Raw genomic sequence first — 25,873 nt, forward strand, 5'->3', positions numbered from 1 at the left:
GAAACCAAAATGAATATAAATATAAAGCTCAACAAAATAGAATATAAAAATATAAACGATACGTAACGAACTCATTGGTTGCAGAATTATGATTAAATTCCCTAATAGACTTTCATCACGATTGCGCGTCAATTACCTTCAATCAATATACTTGTACTATTAAATTAATATTTTATACGTTCTAACCGTTCTGATCAGACAGGTTGTAATATGTAGTTCGTTTTTATAACTATTGATGAAATATTCAAGATTATTTACTTTACACTATAATTATATATGTATATGAATCTACACATATCCACCTTAGTAATAAATGTATTTAGATATTGTTTACCTGCAAGATTTACAAAACATAATTCGTTCTTTTGGTAATTAACGACGTGTTTCTTGTAATATTGATAAACTGTTTTACTTATTTACTAAAAAGTAAATGCCAAGGCAATATTAATCAATAAATCAATATTGGAGTTTGCAATGCATACCAACACTCACAGGATCACCTTGTTTTTTACCGATTTCGAAAAGGAGGAGGTTACTCAATTAGACATGTATATTTTTTCATTTCAAAAGTACTTATTGCAGCGGCAATTACATGGTTTGAAGCTTTAATTTACTAAAAAGTTCTATTTAAACAAATTTTTGTATTCGAAGAGTTAACAATTCTCTCGATGAAAATTAATAAAATAATTTAATTTTGAATGAATTACAATAAACATAAAAAATAGTTATACATCTCGTGTAACGACATTTTTTCATTTTATAATGCCTTTGAAAGGTTTGTAAAGGTAACTACTAACTTATATAAAGAAATGCTTCGTCGAATACGAGTTGTAACTAAACCGATACATAGCGTTCCTATTCGTCATCTATTATTCGATGAAAATTTTGGTCATCTCAGGTCTCGTCAGATCACATGAGCGAGAGTTAATTTTTTACTTCGAAGAAATTAGTGGAAATAGTCGGAATTCCAGACATAAGCCCACCGACATTAATTTTGACGCCTCGATGTGATCATGGCCCGAGCATCCTGTTGCAATTTGTTTAGATCGTGATAACGTTTCCGCTGGGATCGTTTACCCTCGAGCATCGTGACGCACCCCTACCAGCTTTCCAGTCCCGCAACGCCGCCGTGCAGAGAGACCAGTTTTCCTTGATTTACATCCGTATATCTCAGCCTCTGTGGCAACTGGACGAGATCTTCCGTGGCCTGAATCGCCCGCCACGGTACAATTACACATGATCTGCCCGTTGCGTAATTTCCACACCGGCGATACCATTTCGCGAGACGTTAGATCAAGGCAGTCATTTCCGGCATGACAAAAAGTCAATCAGCCCCGAGCGTGAAACGATGAAGACCAGCGCGTGGAAATCGTTCACACCGTTCCAGAGGGTTTCATAGGATACCGACCATTTGGCTATGTGTTCAGTATTTGTGTATGCATGTAGCTTACACGGCTAAAATTGTTGACCTGGAGAAAACTAGATAGGGAAATTTTAGTTTTTAAGTATGACTCAATTGAGAGACCTATTGTGAAAATTTCTACTTTGTTCAGTAAAAAATATTCAATTTCTTTGGATATATTATGTGGGAATCTATATTTAACAATAAGTATTTTTAATTTGATTAAAAATTCGTAAACATGATTGTTATAAGAACAGATTGAAACTAATACGTATTCGATAGATTTTATATAATAACTTTTTTATTGTTGTATCCGTAGAGGAGATATAAAGGTCCACTCTGCTTTTTTAAATAGAATCATAGTTTTTCATACACATTCTGATAGAACATTTCATGACGAATACAATGGCCTATAGTTGAAGGGTATTCAAGGTTACAAAGCCTGGCTGTAATAGAAAATAAATTGTACCAAAGCATTCCTCAGATATTTCATTAAACAATTTATTTTCTATTACAGTCAGCCTTAGTAACCTTGAATGACCTTCAACTATAGGTCATTAGAAACTGTATGAATCTATTTAAAAACGCAGAGTCGACTTTCGTATCGTCACTCCGCCTCCACCGATAAAAAAGTTAATGGCACCACGTTCGTGCCCCTGGAAATCAAACAACTCTTGTTCGACCCTTTTTTTCTATCGCTAAAAGTAAGCGAATTATTCAGGTGGCCTGTTTTAAATGTCCCATCCTGTACAAGTCGTAGAAACCAGCAGTTACAACTTCATACTATTTATCATTATAATATAGTAAAGTGCTGCATGAAAAATGTTACATTTTCATGCAGACACTTGATGTCGAATAAAATCACGGTAAATTATTGAACACAGACCGCAGATCATTAAACAAATTACTTGACAAGCGTTACAATATCCTACTAAGCAATTATAGATTTCTCATATTATCATCAAGGAATTTTATGACAAGAAATCGGATGCAAAAGCAACATTTTTTATGATACATTCTAGTAGATATTCATTGGCAATAACCTGCATATAAATGGATACCAGAGACCGTGTATCCGTGTTCATTAAAATGACTCAGTTGTCTCATGGTAATATCAATCGAATGCGATATCTAAATTGAATAAAATATACATTTCTTACGCCGTAAATTTCGCTTTGCGTTTAAGGAGGAAATAAACGGAGTAAGTGTGGCATTCAACGCACAAATGACAGAAACTAACTGAACGTTTCACAACTATGTATTTTACGCTGATGACTATGTCCCGAGGTTTTTGCGAGCAAACTCGTTCTCGCGGTGACTAATGGTTACTACGGATACTTCCCGTCGGCATTTTTTCTTCACAAATCGTTTCAACGGAACCCATTGGCGAGTAAATCGCTAAAGAAGCCGTGCAGTTTTGTAATGTATTACCGTTAAACTATCTAACACACTGAAAACTTGGCTTCTTATCGATGGGTACCATCAGATTACATCCAATCTCCTCAATTTCCTCGCTTATTTTCTTGCGCCTCGGATCTTAGCAGTATTGAATAGATGGAATGTGAGAGAAAAATCGTGCAAAAATGATGGATTTTATACATACTAGTTTTATACACTCTGGAGGCAGAATCCGTAATACGATTCCCTTAAACTGTTAACGAGTGTCTTGTTAAGGACGCTTGGATGGTTTAAACTCCCAATGCATAACTTCTTCCTCATTTTTAAGATTGACAAGCGCTGGTATTGCAGAAAATCTGAAGTAAGATCGATACAGCGCATTTTCGGAACCCGGCACGACGCGGCCTTTTGAGAGGCCCCGCGGTCTACGAAAATTACCCAATTAAAAGGCACCGATTTTGATGAACCTTTTACAGAATGATGATACCATTAACAGATGCAAGACATTTTTTTAGTAGCGATGATTCAGTTTAAAGGAGTCACAAAAGTCATCAACGTATTATTATCTAATATTCATCTTATAACAAATATTATATAATATTAGGTAGACTGGAAAGTAATGTCGTTTTTGCAATTTTAAATCCGTGTTTATCACTCAACATCTCGTTGATTTTGATCGATCATTGAAAATTTGCACACTAGGTGACTGTTGATAACGAGGACAATTACATAATTGCTTAAAAATAGAAATTTATCAAACATTTGTTTCAATTTAATGTAAAAGAAACGACCTCTACCTAATATGTAACAGCGTTTGTAAATAAATAATTCCTCGTTGTTAAATTTAAGTGTAAGATTTGAATGTGAATTCAGGCTCCGCAAAATTTTTGAACCCGGCCCCGCGAAAGGTCACGCCGTGCCCGGGTCGATATACAGGGTATCCGAAAAATGTTGGAGGTCCTTCAAAGGGGTTGTTCGTAGGGTGATTTGAAACAACTTTTTCTTTTGCGAAAATGTTGTCCGAGCTTCGTTAAGGAGATATTGATAGAAAAGCCCGATCAATCAGTGCGCGAGTATGACGGTGGAGCGGCCGCAGTAGTATACGCTACGCCCTAGGCGGCCCACAGTGGTCCGGATCGTGAAATTCAGTGACATTTTGGTATAACTTTTAAACCACAAGAAATATCGATATGAAACTTGGAATAAAATGGACGTTAGGCTACAAGTAGATTTAACGAAAAGAGTTAAAGAGTTAGATTTTTTTACATTTCATTCAGTATTATTTTTTAAACATATTGCGCATGATAATTGTTAATTAAAATAAGTTTTTTTTTATTGTCACAGAATTTTCTTTCTGTTAAAAAAAAAAAACAAATGCAAATATCAAACACAGTCCTCAAGACATCTCGAAGAAGATCAGCATTTTAATGGGTTGAAAAGTGGTAGTCCTAATTTGTTCAACTTTGAGGCTTCGTATCAATACAAATTTTTGTTGGATTTCATTAATTTGTTGATTATCGAGATTAATAGACATTTAAAAAGCGATATAATCATAATCAATTGCATAATGAAAAAGTTGATTTTTTTTGAAAATGTCACTGAAATTCTGGATCCTGTGCGGCCGCGCTCGTACGCTACCGCGAGTATGCCCGTGGAGCGCCTGCAGTAGTGTAGGCCGAAGGTGGCCGGTGGAGCGCCCGCAGTAGTATAGGCCCTAGGTGGCCGCGGGTATGCCGCTGGAACGCCCGTGGTAGTGTATTTCGTAAAGAGTAATTGAATACAGTTAATTCGCTTATATATCGTAATTATACTTCGTAAAGATTAATTAAATACAAATAATTCGCTTATATTAATGCTTTTCTCGATTTTACGTTTTCTTATCTCCCTTGTTTTCTTCTCATCTCCGTTCACTTCGCTTCTTCCCTTGTTTCTCGATTTATCTAACTCGACTCCTCGCAACGATCTATCGAAACGTTTCAATTCAATATCGATTGCCGACATGTACGAGCGCGGCCACCTAGGGCTAGCTTATACTACTGCGGGCGTTCCACCGGCATACTCGCGCTCTGATTGGTAAGGATTTTCTGTCAATATCTCCTTAACGAAGCCTCGAACAACATTTTCGCTAAGGAAAAATTGTTTCAAATCACTCCCCGAACCACCTCTTTTAAGGATCTCTAACATTTTTGGGACACCCTGTATAGGATAGTTATAGTATATACTATTACTAATACTAAAATAATAATATAGCTTAACCGATGTAATACCCTCTTATTTTAATTTTAATTGATAGTAGTTTTAGTTTACTAATTTCTGAATGCAACTACACAAAAATTCTATTTAAGTTTCAGAGCCTTGGGAACCTCTCCTCGATTCTCCATTGCAATGGACGTATTGTGTCTTCACGAGAATACTAAATTTCAATCACGCGTACAATTAGACTGATAAATCGCGAAACAGTTCCACAATTAAGGCAGTCTGCAAAATTAAAGAAATCGCCCAGAATATCCTCGTTCTTAATGTAGCGTCACTCCTCCGTTTCAGCTTTCCAAGTATGTCCTCGAGAGACTTTTCTAATTATTTATGTATTTAATGCCTCGATATTCAGACCTGAGGCTACTAGAACTACATTGACTTTCGTGTCAAGACTTTTTAAGTTCTGTCAACGCTAGTTGAAGTTTCGAGATGTGGATAAATTAGGCTATCGAACTAACTTTCGCGTTCCGTACCTTGAACGTCATCGCTCGTTCTACGTCTGTAAATCACTTAGGCCATAGACTGCACGTTAACTGTAAACTGTGTGATTACATCAATCATGCAAGCTTTCGTCGGGCATAGCTAAAACTACATAAGTACAGATGAGTCAAGGTTTAAAAAATGTAAACAATTTCCTTCTTTCTTTCTTTCCGTTTTAATATTTTATCCGCTACTGTAAATCACCAAGAAATAGTTTCTCTTCCGGAGGATAAATTAAAATACATGCAACAAGAGGATAAGGGGTTAGCAAGTTTAGACCAACAGCGGTATTCTATCGAGTTACCACGCTCTAACCTCTAACATCGTAACCTCGACAGTATGCGAGGGTAAAGCATTATCTTCGCCGAACGGTCTATTTCCTTGGGCCATTCAGCGCCCTCCGCAAAAAGCGTGAATCACCCCCGAAACTGCACGCGGCGTCTGGAGATCGACGGCTTGCGAGACGAGGATTGCCATTCCCGAGGAACCCAGCCGGGATACCCGGTCGAGTCTGCGGCGGAAATGAAGGAGTTGATATATCTGCCCTCGCGCCATAACTCACTTAGTACTTGCATATAGCCCTAGCGTTCTCTTCGTCCCCCTTTTGCGGCCTCTCTTTCGTCCCCTGTCGCTCGTTTCACCTCTCCGCCCTTATCTTCTCCTACGAACGGATATTCCGTGCGCTTTCTCATAGACGCGCGGGCATAATCTCCTCGGCGTTTCCTCGCATTGGTCGTTAACTCACGCATGTGGGTGTCGAGTCAGACTGGTACGGCTGTATAAGTGTGGACACCTACGAGCACTGGATAGAGTAGCCAACCAAACATAACGACACGCACAGAGAGTTTTTTAAAATCGTGTTGAGAATCAATTTCTTTAATTCTAAGGTAAATCGTGAAAATATATTAAATTATAATTTATATCGCCAAACATTTAATTTATATTGATCCTGCATTCTTGCCTCATTCTGTTTCTATACCATTCAAAGAGCCAATTTCGAGTTACCATAGCTGAATAAACAGATACGTATCTACTAGTTTTTACTGGCCTACAAGTATACAAAATGTCATTTAAATTAAAACGAATCATTCGCATTCTTTTCTTGTGACATGCGATAAAAGAAATTTCACAATGAACAAATAATAATTTAACTATTCTGTTGAATAAATGTCAGGAATAAATTACTAGAAGTTTTATTCGTTTTCTATTATCCGAATAAAATCCTGCTCATCTCTAACATGGACCCAGAGACGGTGAATGTGTAGGACGAATGATGAAAGTAAGAGGTGAATGAGGAGGATGGAAAGGAAGCGTTTAGATGAAGGAAAGGCGACGACTGATCGAAGAGAATTCAGCGAGTGAATGTTTAATGCCTCGCACTAAATTATGCAATTATCTTTATATCCGCCTGAAGACCATCTCGACTAGCGGACCACGCGCTTGTGTACGAGTCACTTCTTCCTGCACGTCATCACAGAAGACACTCTATACACGCGTGTCCACGTTTACATGGAATCGATGCGTGCGAATGCACGCTCGTACCTGTTGTTCTACGCGTACCGCCGCGTGTATCGGCGTGTCTTCTACCCAACAGCGATGCATACTCGTTGTAGAAAATATAATAGAACCTTCTACCTACTAGGATCTTACCCGTGTGAAGCTGGCCCCACCTATATGAAAAACTCAAAATTTTATTTTTGCCTACGTTTGCACATGGTTTCCATCAGGAATCATCAATTGGAATTTTCGTTTGCCCCTCTTTAGTTCAAAAGCTACACGCGATTGAAAATTTTGCAAAGTGTGAAGCTGGCCCCACCTAATTTGAATCGCCTGTATCTTTTGAACTAAAGATGGGCAAACGAAAATTTCACTTGAGCAAACGTAAGCAAACGATGAGCAAACGTATACAAAAAGAAAATTTTGAGTTTTTCATATAGGTGGGGTCAGCTTCACACGGGTTAGGATCTTTACCATCTGAACAGTTCATAATTTGAAATTCTCGTCACGTTCGAGCATTTCTGGTTATATAAAGATTACTCCTGACTGGGGAATATTGTGAACTCTTCAGATGTTTAGTGTGATGCAATTTTGCATAAATGTTTGTTGGTTCAGACTAAGAACAGTGCTGTGTTTCGTTACGACTACTTCTCGAGTATAGGGGGATTAAAAAGCCGTTACTAAAGCAAAGTTTTCTTTGTAAATTAATTCCAAGAAAACGAATGCAAGTACTAATTTTTCCTCTTACAGAATATTTATACGCATCTTACGGAGTAAAAAACATTTTTTCAGCTATCTACTGACCTTACGGATCTGTTAAAAACTGCGTGCACGTAGTTTCTTCAAGGATAATTTTTGTTGGTTCAATTTTACTGATTTTATTTTTGAAGTTTAGTCTCAAATCGTAGGTCTTTAGAATAATTATCTTCAAGAAAATATCAACATCATTATTTCTAAAGGTACCCCTATCGAATCAACGGAATTTCTTGAAAATGAATTAATTGTGTTTAATGCCATTTTTAACCCACATACATATAAGTATACACTACTAAAAACTTGTTTTCTTTACTTAAAAATGTTTTACTATTTTGCAATCTGAGGCTTGTGAAGTAAAATCTGAAATAAAAATGGTGTGTGCCAAGAATACTATCGGTAAACTTTAAGAATTAATATCGAGAGAACAAAGCTTCAAATTGCAAAATTATACAAAACTATACGATTTCATTTTTCACGAGAAATTGATCGTGATAATCATCCTACCTTTTTGTTATCATCTTGCATGAACACCATTTTTCTAACACTTATTACTAAACCTACAATGAAAATTAGACCTTTAAAATGTCATTGAGGGTACTGTAATGTATGAAGTACAAAGTGCGACGATAGGATACTGAAACTTGACATACCTTAGAATATTTAACAATCCTCCGTTCGTATTCATCACCATCAACATTACGATAAATCTTCTGGTCTTCTTATACCCCAAACACTTTTCTGTTTTAAATGTTAAAGTCTCCAAGGCTCTAATGGAATAGCGTAATACGTATTTCTAACGCGTGAATTGTGTTCAACGGTGGATTTATTGAATTACGTGAAACTACATAACAATAATCTGTAACGCTGTTACTGTAATAGAGATAATGAAGTACGGCGATACACAGCCCATAGAGAGAATAGGCTTTCCGTTAGGCATACTTTAATAGAATACGCGGATTCAGTTATTTACGCGCACGTTGCAATCCCACTTTAACACTTTGTGAATCGATAAAGCATATGCAAAGTGCAGCAGTGCCAGGACGAAAATAAAATACAGTCGCCAGCGAGCATGCCTCGAGGTTTCCCCGACATGTCAAATAATATTTTATTATCGAACGTACGTTATCCGATTATATGAATCTAAACGGCCGCTTACCGTTGCGGACGTAACGCGGACGTAGGTGTGTCAATACGGCAAATGGAAAACTGTAAGAATCATGTTCGTGCCAAGGTCCTTCGTATTCCCGCAACCTACACTCGACATTACGATCTCTCTTTCTCTGGCGTGGTAGCCTTGAATTACCGACTTTTTACATCACGAGGGCATAAAATATGTAACTCCTGGTTACATCTGGAACGAAGTTGAAAATAGAGATAGCCGAAGACATTGTGACGACGTTACGCAGATATAGAAACGTTCCTTAAACCAGACAGCGCCGATAGGAGTGATACTACACTCGCCCTCAAAAAAATAGGGACACTTCTTCAAAACGTCATAATTATGCGAGTTTTCAACCGATTTTCGTGAAACTTCGTCAGGAGTAGTTTTGAAGTGTCCTCTGGGTGTGTGCAAAGTTGCATGGGCGAGGCCTGATGAGAAGGGGTTAATTTACCCCCTTAAAGCGGGGCGCGTCGAAAAACGTCACTTCTGAAGGTGCCAGGAGTAATGGAAAGGGTTAAAAAAATTAAAAAAACCTTTAGGGCGACTCTCTTTGATGCCCTCTACAAAATGCACCCCTTGAAATCCCTCTCGGACAACCCCCCCCCCCCAAACCCCCTGAATAGTCTAAAATCAACGATTTTGGATTCAATGCATTCTCTGGACTCCCCTGATCCAGAAAATCCCATCACCCATACCGTGCACACCGTAGGCACCCCTTGGGAGAGGAGGTGGAACAGCTCTCAAATTTTCAACCCCCTTCGTCGATTTTTTTTAAAACTCGCTTCCAACTTCAGGCCCATCTGCAGGATGAACGAGTAACCCCATGTCAACGCCGTTCATGGATTCCGACGCGCGAATGCTTTATTAACAGATCCCCCAAAAAACAGATTTTTTTAATCACGCTTTCGTTGTCAAATCTGAGTAGATTTGAAAGAGTTATTGAAAGTGGGTCGGATGGAGCCGCCGTTCAGAAGTGGCGCGAGGGCCTGCACGCGTATGTGGTCAGACCAGACCGGACTCCAATTTAACGTGGGCTGTTAAAGCTCGCCAATGCAACTTTGCACACACCCAGAGGACACTTCGAAACTACTCCTGACGAAGTTTCACGAAAATCGGTTGAAAACTCCCATAGTTATGACGTTTTGAAGAAGTGTCCCTATTTTTTTGAGGGCGAATGTATTTAAACTACATTTCGGAATTTATCGAAGGAATACGTATCGCAGAATTACCCTAACGTAGAATATTCTTGAGAAATCCTGGCATGGTTGAATTTAATAAATTTGGACATAACAAGTTTGTACATTGTTATTGTTAAACGAATTTGAAGGAAATATTTTTAATTGGAAATGGTTCCCTATGATGTTGGTGGAGTTATTCGTAAGACTTGATGCAAGAGCAAGAATGTTTTATTAGAATGGTAAACTGAAAAAGGTTTTTTTCTTTCTGAATGAATTAGAATCAAAAAGCAAAACTGAAATTTACCAATAAGTCTATAAGTAGTAAATTGTGAAAACTGTCTAATGTTGGGACTTTTTTTGAATGTATACTGTATACCTTCTTTTAAGGCAGGGCTTGAACTTTTTTCATTCACAATCCCATTTATGATTGTCATTTTTTTGGGACCCAAAAAATATAAAATAAAGATACGTAAATATTTTGTGATGATTTATTGATTATGTAACAATATATATACATATGAAAAAATATAGTTTTAGAATTACCTTAAAAACATACAAAAATGTAAAATTAAAAATTGCACAAATAGTTGTAAAATTGTATTTATTATAGTTACAAAAGTTATATACCCTATTTTTCGTAAAATCTGTATTTTTAGCAATAACATAAATAAAAGAGAATACTAAAAATTTTACATTAAAATCTCGCGACCTCAAGATTTTGCTAAATAAACCGATTTGGGCTCGAGACCCATAGTTTAAGAAGCCCTGCTCTAAGGCATTCGGTTCTTAGATCAGCCTTAACAACGAGGCCCATATTACACAAAGAAAAGCATTATTACCCATTACAAATATATCTTTCACAGTTTTGCAAGTGAAAGAAAACGCAGCAATACATGTCACTACAAACCTCTCAGATATAATCGTTGAATTTAATCGAGAGTTTACATTGGAATCCTTCGCCGTGCTCGTGCAGCCAGATACGTTCACTTTCATAAAGCGGAACGACAAAGGACATTTAGCAGAGGATGAAGTATGCACTCCCCATTGAGCATGATATATGCCCTAGAATCTACAGGAACGAATACACGCGAGACTGGAAACTGATACATTCCCTGGCGCACCCACTCTCGATTAAATTGAAACGAGAAAAACGAAGATCAATTACTTGCGACCGAAACAAGTTGTTGAGCTGCGACTGACGGGGCGGAATACTTGTTACGCGACTTAATAGGAGTCAATCTGATCTCCACAGGAAAAAATCGAAATGTAACGAAATATCTGCTGAGCTTATCATGACGCTGGATGAAGTTGTTATGGAGCACGGTACTGAATAGTAAATTCCATCTTTTTCACGTCGCACAGTATTCAACACGAGTAAAGATAAAGTCCATGGACACTTATTTAGGAGGTTGATGTAACCATTGATAAGCTTTCATATGCGACATTGTAAAAGAGTGTTGCTTTTGTTGTTTTGCAAGTTAAAGGCTTGTACTAAAAGATTCTTTAACAGCATAATGTCTTTATAAAATTTGCCAGATTTACTAGCATATTCAATGATATTCGTAAATCAGCTGTTATAATAAGTGCACTATACTTGAAGCTGTTACCAACACTTGAATGGTCATTTATCAAGTTTTAAACGTGTACGGAGTGGTTTATCGGTACAACGCTTATTGCTTACTTCGTTATTCATCGAAGAGAACTGAAATTAAAACTGAAATTATTAATAAATCCCAAGCTTGCAGAACGTACAATTAATTTATATAGTTTTTAACATACAATTTTTCGATGTAATATTCGAATGATGCGATATGCGAGTATTTTAAATAAAATATATACCATTTTCAGAGGTCATAGCTAGCAATTTAATTAAATATTCCTGCGTTTTAATTCAAAACAATTTTCACTAATTAATATAAATATTAAATGTATGAATGGAACAAATCCCATATATGAAACTAACCAGAAATTCTTAATTGTGTCCCACTTATACATGTAATATTCTTTTCAATTTCCGAAGATGGTCTCAAGGCAGAAACCTGTAAAGCATAAATAAATTACCTCCGCTGATTTATAAAGCTTTACCTTTGACTTCACCCTTTCAATAAGGGATTAAAATAGGCAGCTATTATCGAATTACCAATAAAGATCCAACGCACCGCACAATTCCCAGAAATTATCCTAGCAAGAAGCGTACCTGCAAAAAATCTGCGTGTTTGTGGGGGAATCTTTCACGCGCGGTGTATCACGAGCGCTCTCTCGTCCGGGCAACCTTGAATTACGAAAGACCTTCGGATAAAGAATGAAATATGTATCCTTTATTGAATCTAAAATAAGATGGAGATATAGCTGGACCCGCGCGTGTCATTTTAAAGCGGCAAGGTCAACCGATGCATGGTCATGCGAGATGATCATCTCGAATGCCATTATCTGGATAATGCGCGATGCGCATTCTGCAGGGAAATACGTACGTTGTACAGCCAGGACAATGAATTACGCTCGAAGGGTGCATCCTCTTTCTTCCTCATCGTTCTCTTCTCGCGGCAAACCGATGGCCACCGTTGCTGCTATGTCTTCAGGAAAAAACGATCTCTGACCTCCATTGCACATGTACGATCATTGATCCTTGTGTTTTCAGTCTGCGTTGTCTACACTGTTGATTAGCGGGGTTTGCTAGCGTTTTATGGACCAAAACGGACAAGAATAGTTGTAGATGCAAGATCAACGGCATGCGTTTGTGGAAGAATCTGATGTATAGGCTTGCAGGTTACGCAGACTGGAGAATGAAGCAAATTCATGTATTTTGCTTTTAACCATCATGTGCTATTACATTACGAGTTTGCTCAGCTCTAGAGGTAATTATCATTGCGTAATGTAATGTATTAAAAGCAGTTTTAAAACAACGTTTGAAAAGGTCAAAATCATACAAGAAAGATATACACATAAAGTTGTTAATGAATAATGTATTAAAAAATCACACAAATATTTAAATATTTATATTTGACTATTTCAATTATCAAAATATGTTTTTAACGCTTCATTTGTATTGTAAGACCATCTTTGTAATGGATTGTTCATTAGAGCTATAAATATTCATCATTTTGTAAATATCTTCAACCTTACGAAATTTGTATAGCTAAATCACTTTTACAAATGGTTTTTAAATTCAACATTCCCAGTTTAAATAATAACCACATTCAGCATTCCTTCTCTCATAAATAACGGCACTCTTCACATTTCTATAATGTATTAAGAAATATAACTGATCTACATGCTTCACAAAGACATTGTTCATCGAATATCACTCAGAATAAAGGCAGGGTAATGACCGCTATTCTAAGATAATTACATACTGATATTCAATTTCAGCAATCTCTAACCTTTCAGAAATTAGTTTTTAGTACAAAACCCAAGACACGAGGATCCAAAGTGCTCGTATATTTAGATGTATGGCAGCGTTTCCAGACCTTCTAGCCGCACGTTAGCGCATACTTTCCCTCGTGACCAAGATACTCGGAGGCATTCCTTCGCGAACAGTGACACCCGGACAATGAGGACGTGGATTCCGCGACCACCTAGATACATCGCGGTAATTTCGCCGTTAATTATCAAACTCGCGGCGTTATAGCCGGTAGTAATGTGCACGTGTCGCGAGGTTCGCGTTATCAGAAGGATCGGTTAGGCGCTGCATCTTGGGACCGTCGGCGTCGCGTTGACGCGAGTTACGAGGCCCGCTGATCAGAGACAAAATATTTTTAGGCCTCGAAGATAGATTTCTACGCTACAGATACTAGGAGACCCACAATAGTAGATAGATAGATAGATATAGTTTTTATTCCAGCTTTTAAGCCACGAAATGGATTCACTAAACCATATACACCCTCACTCATATCACCATACTCAATATCTTACATATTAAACTTAAAATTAAAAACCCTTAATCTACATACATCGAATCCTTAAACTACTCTTAGCATTAACTTTGAGATCCACGATAGTAGTTTCAATCAAACAACCGAACCTGTGTGTAAGGAAATTAGATAAAAATGATTAAAATAGCGTTGAAGTTTCATTTTCAGTGATAAGTAGAGACGTTTCATTTTTCTTTTAAAAACAAGGGTTGTCGAAATGATTTCAAAGGTTCAGTATAAAATTATAAGTTTTCAGAGTATCCCCTTGCAAGAAAATTTCTATATCTTTATTTGTGATGACAAATTTGGTGAATACATGAGAAAGATATACAAATTCTGTAAAAGGAAAAATCGGGACTTGTTCACTTTTTTGGAACTAATTCTCTCTATTTTGGAGCAGTATCGCTGCCTAGTCCTCTTACTTTGGTTATATAGACCCTCTGGCGAGCGACAAAATGTTTTCGGACCGCGGAGCACATGCGTGCGCGCACGACTTAACGTTTCATTAACCGTATATTAGCGAGACTTCGAGCTGCGTGCATACGTCACGCAGATAACCAGCGCTTGGCCCGCGAGAATGTACGACGAGCTTGGCAGATAAGCGTAAGGAGATACGGGACGGGTAAGTTACGACGCGTCCGCTGATGCGAAATGTGCTAGCGGAACGAGGCTTATAAGCTGCCAAAATCGTGGGTACGAGCTGTGCTCGCGAGAGGTGAAGCGTTGGGAGAAGATGCGACGCATAAAAATTGTTGCTTCCCTTTCTTTTTTTCTTCTTTTTTTTTGTAAATCCTGTCGCTTGTCGCGAGTCTCAGCTGTCGCACAAATTTTCGTGAATTGTCATGCGACCTGCGGGAATAAAGTTTATGACAATAAACGATCTAGGCAATGAGGCCTCTCTCTGAAATTATATCGGATTGTTTTATAGAACGGTTTTGGTCTCTTGGACGATGAAATGAGTCATGTTCGGGAACATGTAGATTGACAATAAAGTATCACACGAAATACAACTTTAGCATCATGATTTGTTAGTGTTGAAAGTATAAATATGTTCACTTGCTGTTGGAAAAATCTAAACGGTTATTAATTATAGACAGCACCATGTGGTAGCTTTCAAAACAGGATAGGTGGCTAATACTAATGAAAACGAAGTTGAGTTACTGATAATAGAAAATAAGAAAGCACAATTAAACTGTAGTGAATGTGACTATCGGTGGTCCTAGAATAATTACAAAAATAAATATAACGATAAAATAATAGTAGCCTTTAAATAAAGGCAGTTTTAAAGTTTTGCCGAGGTTAAACTCATTTTGCTTAACAAAATTAAAAGATTAATTGATTCTGCGAAAATTCTAGTATCCGTCATAGATAGACATGTATTGACTATGACTGTAAAATTTCAAGCCAATGGTAAAAAATGCCCATTCTTAAACATTATTCTTTTATAGACAAGATTTTACTAAAAATTATTAGAGAAGAAAGATGATCTCAATAAATAAGTCAAACGAGAGGGAATTTAAACAACGTGATGTATGCAGACACATGAATCTTTGCATTTCCATCTAAATTAATTTTCATAAATGTTGATTCCATGACACGATTTATTTAAATACAAATGGAAATTATTTTAATACAGTACATAACACATCTTTAGACAAAATATCTCATTCCACGTTGAAAACATCATTTTACATCATTCCCCTTGAACACACAAATTTGTTCCATTTATTAAAATTTTATAACAATAAAGCATGTAGTAGTCGAAAGATACCATGGCATGTTTTAAAACCTCTGATTAGACATTTAAAAAATCACAATTTCCAGTAACAGCAACTGGTCAAAAATACTTCGTAACAATACCAGCGAACCATACACGACTACTAGGAAAAAGGAACAAAAACGGATGTTGGATACAGAAGAATCATAGCAGGCAAAAATAACCAAAAGAATCCACACTGGAGAGCCTCTCGATGTAGATTTCCATTCATAAATATACACCGCGTTCGTAAACTCCGTTCATCCGGTTCGCCCAGCCTGCGAAACACGCGAGCCACTTTCGCGGATCCATCGGCTTCCTAATAGAAGGTGGAATGATGCAAATTTCGCACAGGGAAGAACGTAGGTAGCCTGTGGATACAGAGAAAGATGAAATCCCGAACTGAAAATAGAATATGAACATAAGTAAATCGACTGGTACTAACTATTACCTCCATAATTCATCGAAAAAATGTACGTAATACACTACCGACCATTAAATTCAATACAACACCGCATTTGTGATTTTGTCGAGACAAGATAAGTAATAAATCCATATTTATTGAAATTGAGTAATCATATTTGAATTCATTGACGGGGTTTGAAACAATTGGAAAAATAATTTACTTAAATTTTGCGTTTCCCGCCCTAAGTAGCACATAAAATATATTACAATCCATAATTGGGACATTCTAGTTACCAATTTTTTCTAAGTTTCAGCTTTGACTGCGTTTCATTTCTCTTGAAGTACATCCCACAGATCATGTCCATTCCTAATTCACTCTTCTCGAATGCATCTATCATAATGATCCCACAAGTTATGTTGTTGGTTCCCGTTGTTAGAGATCATATACTGTTGTGTTGTAAACCTCATTATTTGGCAAGTTATGAATATCGAATATTTTCTGTCAACTAATATGCTGATATGATATGAATGAATGTACACATCCCTTACAGTAGTAATTTGACTGATTTATGTACGGGAACCATTAATAACGTTCGTCTTTCATTAGAAAAGTGACAGGTGTATTGAAACAAATATTCGGTAATGTATAAAGTTATTCTGTTCAATTAAATACTTTTTTCGTAGCATACTCCGGTTTTTAAAACATTCATAAAAAACTTACTTGGGGCATGTTTACTTTCTTCGAGTATATCAACACAGACAATATGATCGAATTAACGTTAAAAATATAATGACTGGTAGTATCATCTCGTAGGAAATGCAAACGCTTTCCATTCGATCCCTAAATTTTCTCAAATTCAGGAGCCTAAACATTTAGTTCCGAACGAAAATATCATTCAAGAAAGAAGTCTGATCCTCGTCTGATCCTTGACGGAAAAATGAACCAAATCGATTAATACAAAGATCACGGGGACAGATGGAAAACTAAAAGAAGAAAATGTACGAACACAATTAGAAGGCGAGAAAATCGAACCGAGACTCGCAAAGAAAGAATGAATTTATCGGTTGACTATTACGCTTTAACGAGCGGTGAAATAATTATAGTGATCCCGGGACGGGGTGAAAAGAATGGCGATCCTGTTCCCCGGTGAACGCGGCAACAGAATTGATGCATTCGCGAAATTGTTTCGCAACGCCTCGAATCTGATAGCGGCACGCTCGTTTCGCGTGGACTCTGCTCGACGCCGGGGGAACCTAAGTCGTTCCAGCGATCGTTTCGAGCACGATCGCGGCCACGGTAACGTAGCATCCACGACCACGGGACCGACGACTGGAAAATCGAGCAGGACGAGCTAACCGATCACGATCCAACCCTTAAAGGTACGCTCAACTACTTCCTGGTGCCGTTAACGGTGAAAACTGGCGAGATCCGGCGATGTTTATTGGCTCGTTACCGGACGATACACTCGCGACAGGGGTCCGAGGTGTGAAAATTTCGCGTTGTTCACTCGAAACCAGGGGAACGCGTTGCGATCTAACGAGAAACCGTGGGTGTCGACAAATTCAAGGATTCATCCGTGCTTCGACGTTGGCCGCTCGAAAACACTGGGACCGTGGCTCGTCGCCGTGACTATCATCTTTTCGCGTGATTCGCGGGGTCGATGGCGACTAACCCCTTCACGTTCATGCTGAGCGGTAAATGGATATGGCTGACCTCCGAAAGGCAGTGTTCAGTTTTATGGAGCGTTTTAAACCCGAGCCAGCTTTGCCAAGCATTTGACAGCTTTTCCAACAGAATTTCAAATGTTATCCTGATCGTCAACAGACATGGAGCTTTCAATCTGATAAGCTTGGCAAGAGATCTAGCTGATAATCTAATAGACTTTCCGAGAAAAGTCGATCGAGGTTAACAGCATTTTAGGCTGCATCTTGCGTCTCCGGAACGATATCTTACCTATTCTAGTCATGCTTTACTTTTCCATTTATTTCTGTTAAGTTTTTCCAAGTAATGTTTAATCATATTAATGGTAAACAGTTGGGAACATTGTATATCAAAGTAGACAATTTTGCGGGTAGCAGCCCGGATTGAAATGCTTAAGATTAGTAACTCATTCTTTCGATATACATATACACTCTAGACTTGCGTCATTTCTATTATTTTTGGAGATAGATAGGTCATGTGACGGTTGCTCCGAGAACGACTTTATCTGATCGATTGTACTCCAGAAATAATAGTATCAGTACGAAACCAATATGGTACAGTCAAGTTTCTCACGATATGTATTGATGAATAAACAATGATAGTCGACAACTGCCCTATTGACATTTCCAGCGATACACTCCCTAAATAACCAGTATTCTTTTTACGAATTCAGATCATCTAGTACAGGTTTTTTTTTAAATCTAGTAATACCAGTATTGCGTTCGTTATTATTAGCAAATCATAATATACTCCTAAATTAGCAAAATAAGCCGTACTTAACCATTCCTGACACACACAGCAGAGCAAAAACTAACATAGGTTCATGTCGAATTTCATAACTATCTCCTTTCGTTATTTTTTCTGGACTTGCGTCATCTTACAGCGTCAGGAAATGAAGTAAATGAAAAGGATGCGGAAACAAATTTTTACCTATAGCAGCTTTTCTTACCCATTCGTTCCTCGTGTTCGATAACAATTGACTAAGTAAAAGTTAACGCGCCTCTTCCACGCGTCCTTTCTTAAATCGCTAATAGATCTCTACGATGAGATTACAGTCGGTTTTCTCATCGTAGTCACGGAATTTTAATTCGTTAAAAACCAAACGCCTACGTCCGCATCGACGTGTAATCGATCGCGATTTAGAAACAACTCTGGTAATATCCCGCAATTTCCGCGAAGATGATTTGTAATTCCGTTGTTTTACGCGCGGACACGGAACCGTAGAGTCGCGTAGCGGATATTTACAGCGTCATTAGGCTTCGTTAAACGCCACGAAACCGAGTGGCTCCAGGGGGACAGAGCTCAGAGTGGATGCCAACAAGGTCAGGGACACCGTGAACTCGATGAACAAGCTGTTATCCGTGGATGACAGGATTCACTATCTATCAGGACCTGAGAATGCCTATCGTGATGGAAGAAATCGCAGAATTTAGCAAACAATACCAATTAACTACAGCGACCATACCTGTTCGTTGAAAAGATATTTTTACTTTCTACTCGACCTACCTAACAGGTTCACGAATCCTTAAACACCACTGATTTGTAAGTTAAGCATACCTACTCGATACAGCTGTTGATGACACCACAATAATGGCATTCTGCAAAGACCCCAAGGAAGCATCAAAGATACCGCATCAAAGCCCTCGAAGAAGCATTCAACATGGCTCGATGAAATGCGAATCGAGGTATATGAAAAAATTGCACACATGTACATTACGAAGAAATATATGTTCTCTAGGTACGATAAATAACTGTGAGATATTCCGTGAAGAAATGGTAAAATATAATATTTGAGTATTCAACTGGAGAGAAGGTTGATTTAAAAAAAAAACGTATTAAAACAAAAAGATTATTTATTCAATTTTAATGGATTCTTGGGAAATAGTATCAACTGAAACTAGAAAACAACCTGATTGTCTACAAAGATATAATTAAATATATTGGGACTTATGCCATCCATCTTTTAGAAGATTATACCATACATACATACGTTTGTCAAAAAATCTAAATATTACAAAAATCTACTTAATTTATTACAGATTCACGAAACTCTAAGCACTAGTCATTTGTAAATTTTAAATCTTAGGATGGTCAGTTGATAGCTGTCATTCAAATTTCTACTTTATAACATATTAATTACGTAATTAAAATGCTGAAGGTAGCATACTAAATTTTTAATTGAATCAATGAAAAAAATACATTAGCATGGATAATGACGTAGTCAATATTTCAAAGAATTCAGACATAAACTCGATTTCTTATATTTTACTTGCATTGCATATTATATTTATCTCTTTTCACTACAAAATTAAATTTACGATATTTGTCCTAAGTACACTTTAAGAGGTCTCCCTAGTATAGCAGCTAAACAAATTTATTTTCTGAAGTGTTAAGTGTTAGTCAATAAAAATACTTCGTTTATACAGGGTGAGTCTTATAACGTGACGACCTGAAATAAATCGTAAGGTATTTATTGTACGACAAAATATTTCAAACAAAAGTTGCATGGTATCTAGGGGGACATACAGTGCTGTAATTTATTTTTCGTTACCTTACTTTTTTATTGAAATATTTGGTTCACCTTTAGTTCTTTAAATGGAGTATCTTATATTTCTTTTCGAATTCGGATAAATCATCAAATTTTGCTTAAAAAAGTATTACATGAAGTGGGACTTGAAATGAACAATTACTGAGATATTTATAAAAGAAGTTTATGGGCAATAGTTGTTAAGGTTGAAGTACGACAACCTTCATTATTCACAACTTTGTGATACCTTTTTAACCGGCTTCGAAAAGGAGGTTACTCAATTCAACGTGTTTTTTTTCGTGTCTGTACATTAAAATTGCCATGTTCTTTGAGTCTTCGACTGAGCCTTAAGAAGGTAGAATGCGATGGCTGATTTCGATCAGGATACTTAGCTCGATACAAGATCTTAGCTCTTATAGCATTTTCCTCACACGCACCATAAACAATTATCATAACGTTGTTTCACTGTTACTGAACATCGTAAGAAAAATGTAGCACCTTTCTCAATACGACTTTAACGCTTACCGAGATACTAAATAGGCATTTCGTGTTGATGATTATTAATATTTAACAAGGAACTTGTTTACAGGCATGACCTACCGACGTGAATAAAGTCGTGCTAAGAATCACGTTGACTAGGCGTATTTCCTAATAGAAGATTATTAATTTGAAGATATCTCAGTAATTATTCATTTCAAGTCCCACTTCATGTAATACCTTTTTAAGCAAAATTTGATGATTTATCCGAATTCGAAAAGAAGTATTAGATATTCCATTTAAAAAACTGAAGGTGACCCTAATATCTCAATAAAAAAGTAAGGTAATGAAAAACAGATTACAGCACTGTATGTCTCCTTAGATACCATGCAACTTTTGTTTGAAACATTTTATCGTACAACAAATACCTTACGATTTATTTTAGGTCGTCGTGTTATAAGACTTACCCTGTATAAATATATGCTCATCCTCAAACATATACAATATATGTTTAGTCTTTATGTCAATAAAGAAAACTATTGATTGATTTTTTTTTTTGGGAAAACTATAAATGTTGAGACAAAGCTTAGGACCCTTATGGATGCGAGTTTCAGGTTGACCAGATACGGTTTTTCCTGCTTCCTTCTTGGAGATCCTCTGAAAGGATTGGGAAACTGTCATCAATCGTTTATCTGTTTCCTTGCATACTCTTTGAATCAGTGTGTATGTTGCCATGTATGTTGTATATACCAACATATTCCTTAAGTGATAATACATTGCTTGAACTATTGAAAAATGTTTAAAAAGAAACAAAATGGGGTTCGTCGACTGCAGCAGGAGAGAGGTTGTAGTAGGTGCCGACAAGTTCAGGGACACCGTGAACCCGATGGACACGCTTTCGCCCATGGACGACAGAGTTTACCGCGGCCGATTGAACGATTGCTCGGGGCGCGGACGTGACGGGAGGTAGATCGTTATTAAGAATATTCCTTAAACGGAACGCAGCCGATGTACTTATAACGGAGGGGTCCTTGAGAGCAAGGAGACTCCTAGCTCCGGGGCTGATTGCCTGCCTCGTGGAAATGCGCCGCAAACAGATCAAACTGTTAAAAACTAATTGCGAACTGGACACTGGGATCGAATGGACCCGGAGCTCTGAGTCGTTTGTACTCGAAACGTGTTTCTTCGTTTCTTTCGTCTGTCATCCCCCCCCCCCTTCCTCTCTCCTATGGAGAGCGTATAGAGATTAATATTGTAATCGGAGAAGATAAAGATATTGATCAAGATTTGAATATAGCTCGCTATTTTTTGTTGGGTTCGTTCGTTATCTGTGCTTGGCCCGTAAATTATTAGTTTTCGGTTGAAATGATCCATACAAAATGATTGATCGACCGATTGGTTTCGAAACTCTACAATAAATCAAAGTGTTTCCTGTTGTTTAATCGCTACCACGGGACAGACTAGAAATTTTTCTATGGTTTTAATCGCGAATATTCAAGTAGGATTTTGTTTAAAGTTGAGTTAGAGCAGATATTTCGAAATAAAGAATTTCAGAGACATTGTAAAACTGTGCTTCGAAATGAAAGTCTCCTAATTACGTCAGACGATCGAATCTTCGGACCACTATGAAAAAGTGGCCAAGTCATCGAGGAATGCGTTGCTCGAATAGGTTGAATGTCGAATCGAAGATACTCTCGATTCGGAGATTGGTTCTACGTCGGTCTCTGAGGCACAGAGGTTAGAATAAAACGTGTTATTACCGAACCCTTCCCCATTTTTTTCCTTTTCCTTCTTGCCGCTTGCTCTTCGAATGGAGTGGAAGTCTCAAACATTTGTATTCGTAGACGTAACCATGAAGATTACGAATAGAGAGGCAAACGTTAGCATCGTATCTAAGCAAGAGTTATGTCTGGAATGGAAGAATTGGCTTCGAGTGACCAATTGATTTTATCTCAATGATCCTGAACGATCCTGACTCTAAAAATTTTAAGTACACATATCTATCTTCCTACCCAAGTCCAATACTGAAAATGGCTGCTACCGAAGGTGCTCTCAACGCCCTCAAGCGATCATTATATTCTTCATTATACCATTGAAGTTATTCCTGATTGCAAAGTCTCTCCAGATATAATGGAATCATTTTCAAATAAGTTCAACGGAACTTGAGAAGAAACAATGGGTTCATAACGAAGGTGAAGGCTTCGTATACTTTTTCCTACAAAGCGAATGACCGCTGAACGCTGGGAGTGTACAGAATGCGTTTAAGCCATCGAAAGAGTCCATAATGGCGTTCGAGACGTTCGTAACAACGCGGCTGATTCTGTGCTGAACCAAAGACAAATGTCCAAGGGCAGCCGGTCACGATAAAAGGATACCAACACGATAAATCATAGTCCATGCGTCGCGGAGGGAGTCTCGGCTGGCTCGAGAAGCGAGTTTCTCGGAAAGCATTAGTCATATTGAAAGTGTTAAACGATCGACGCCTCCGAAAACAATATCCGGCCTGATAGCCGACGAGGGTGAAAAAATAGGGCGATAAGACGACGAAGATGGATTTGTTCTAAGAAAAATTCATGTCCAAACGTTGTCAAATTCTGTTCGTTCCATTGGAATCGTTCACTCCACTTCAAAATTCCAACGATAAATTTTTCACTCATTGGAAAAACATAGTATTTTACCCTGTTTGACAACGTGTGACAGAACTATCGACGTGTTTCTAGATTAAGAACGCGTAAAAATGTTTACGGTTCAGAGGATCAGCATCGATCATTGTCAGTCATCATATGCTGTTTGTAAAAATTCCGGAATCCTTCGGCAAGCACTGTTACTCCGTGGGGCATGACGAGAAACTGTCAAATTCTGGAGAAAGGACAGCGACTTTCGTCGTCTAAGGATAACGTTGCTAAAAAATGAATCCTTGTGCGGGATATTTTGGATCTAGAACAACGCGAATGAAGATTGACTTTATAAACTTAAAATATGATATATTTAGAAGGATATGTTTTAAAATGGGATAGTTTGGATATAGGACAACACAAACAAAGATTGATTTTAGAACCTTTAAATAAAATATATTTAGAAGGATATGCTTTAAAATGGGATATTCTGGACGTAGGACAACACAAACAAAGATTGATTTTAGAAACTTTAAATAAAATATATTTAGAAGAATATATTTAAAAATGAACTAAGCAAGAACTGCTTTAGACTATTAATGACTGGTTGACTGATGATTCTGGTTTCGGGAGACCTCCTTTTATCATGTTCCTTTTCCCCGGTGATCTTCCTTAACGTAGCAGATTCTGCGTGGAAAAGTATGATCCAAATGTTTTCGAGATGTTCCTCTCATTGATGCAGATTGCAAGAGCATGATCAAAAATATTTATTTCGGACCTTTATTTATTTATTTATTGTCCGGTGCCACAGACGTATGGATGTAATGATGACTTCACAGCGTGTCCTTGCTTCGCAATGTCCAAGCTACGAGGTACATAATAGTTTCTTAATTAAAATCTCGGAAGGCGTGACGGATTCAAGGCCGACCCCCCCCCCCTTCCGGTAACCGAAAGTAATTACACTTATCCAGAAAAATTTATTAAACTTTTCACCGGACAACCGCCTTCCTCTCTGTAAGTCTTTTTCCAAGTCTCCTTAATATCGGTACATAATTTATTACGCGAACAGAAGCCGTGTTTTCATTAGGGCTATAAATACTGGAGCTGCGCTTTATGAGCCGGAGGGATAAAGTGGGTCACTCGGAACTGTAATAAGATTCTATGCACTGTAGCAATATACGTAGCACTATCCAAAGGGTAGTTCAATAAATCGTGTATTACACGTTTGCTAGGAAAGTAATATATTCCGCTTGCTACTGTGGGAAAGATTATAATATACGCATCGAACGTTTCCTTTCGGAAGAAGATTGTACTTATAGATTGATTGAAACTATTCAAATAAATGCGAAGCCGATAAGAACGTTGCCAAGAAATGATTTCTGATTAAAAATTATCAGGGGAATAATTTAATAAAAATTCCTCAGATTTAGCCCTTAATAAATCTGATCATTTTCCAATTATTGTCACTCCACTCTTCAATGATACGTACCTGCAATCGTGAAATAATCTCACTTCATGAAGAGTAGTGTATCTCAATACAGCGATTTTTAAATATTGCGTGTTTTCTTGTTCTTTTTCCGTTCTTCATCTGCCTTCTAGTTTTCGCTATTCCTTTCTTCAAGAGTGCCTAGTATAACAAATCTAATAATCTCAATGTAAGAATAAGGCATGTTTTCATCTTCCTACCCCAGTTTTATCGCACTGCATCCCCAGACTCGAAGACACTGTACAGACAAACTTGGACGTTCCCTGTAACCATTGCGATATCTTCTCTGGCAATTCCATCCCCTACGTGGTCTTCATCCCTGCCAACGTGGCGCGTCTCGGCGATACGATTCCAGGAATCCATCAAGAGGCGCAATTCCGCACACTCACTCTGGCCAAGCGTTGTTTCACTTCCAGTAGGAAGGCATTATCCTGGCGCGAGTTGCGAGTTTATTGTGGACCGCGAGGGCCACAGAGGCGAGCTGTGTGCACGTGCGTCTACGTGACGGGCAGAGGCGTACGGGGATCCTCGCAGGTATACGCGTTCACCTGTCGAGGGGCCGCGCGAAACCGAACTGCCGCCAAGAGGAGAAGACCGTGTGAATGGGCTACCGTTCTGCGGTCTGCGGCCCGTGTTTTTCTCGTCGATTGGAATGCGAGCTGGCTGTATCGACCTAAGAAGCGGAAGAGCCGCGAGAGGTACAATCGGCTCGGTTGCGTTCGCGAGAAACGCCTTGGTTTAAAAGACGACCCAGCGAAACCGAACACCAGCTGAACGTCAGATAAGAGACCAGCAGAGATCATAGACTTTCCGTTAACCATCGAGCCGCGATCACCTGAGAAATGTGCGACCGTGGCCGCGATAT

General features: G+C 38.0%; 1 long non-coding RNA gene across 1 annotated transcript; it reads right to left on the reverse strand.

Moving 5' to 3' along the window:
- Window positions 1-24,301: 24,301 nt before the first annotated feature.
- On the reverse strand, window positions 24,302-25,328 carry LOC128891325 (uncharacterized). The gene is made up of 3 exons (XR_008460809.1): window positions 25,209-25,328; window positions 25,012-25,149; window positions 24,302-24,387 (listed from the first exon to the last, which is right to left on the reverse strand). It is a non-coding gene; the product is annotated as an uncharacterized LOC128891325 (long non-coding RNA).
- Window positions 25,329-25,873: the final 545 nt, after the last annotated feature.

Source organism: Hylaeus anthracinus, unplaced genomic scaffold (genome assembly GCF_026225885.1).
Source record: "Hylaeus anthracinus isolate JK02 unplaced genomic scaffold, UHH_iyHylAnth1.0_haploid 12001, whole genome shotgun sequence".
NCBI lineage: Eukaryota > Metazoa > Arthropoda > Insecta > Hymenoptera > Colletidae > Hylaeus > Hylaeus anthracinus.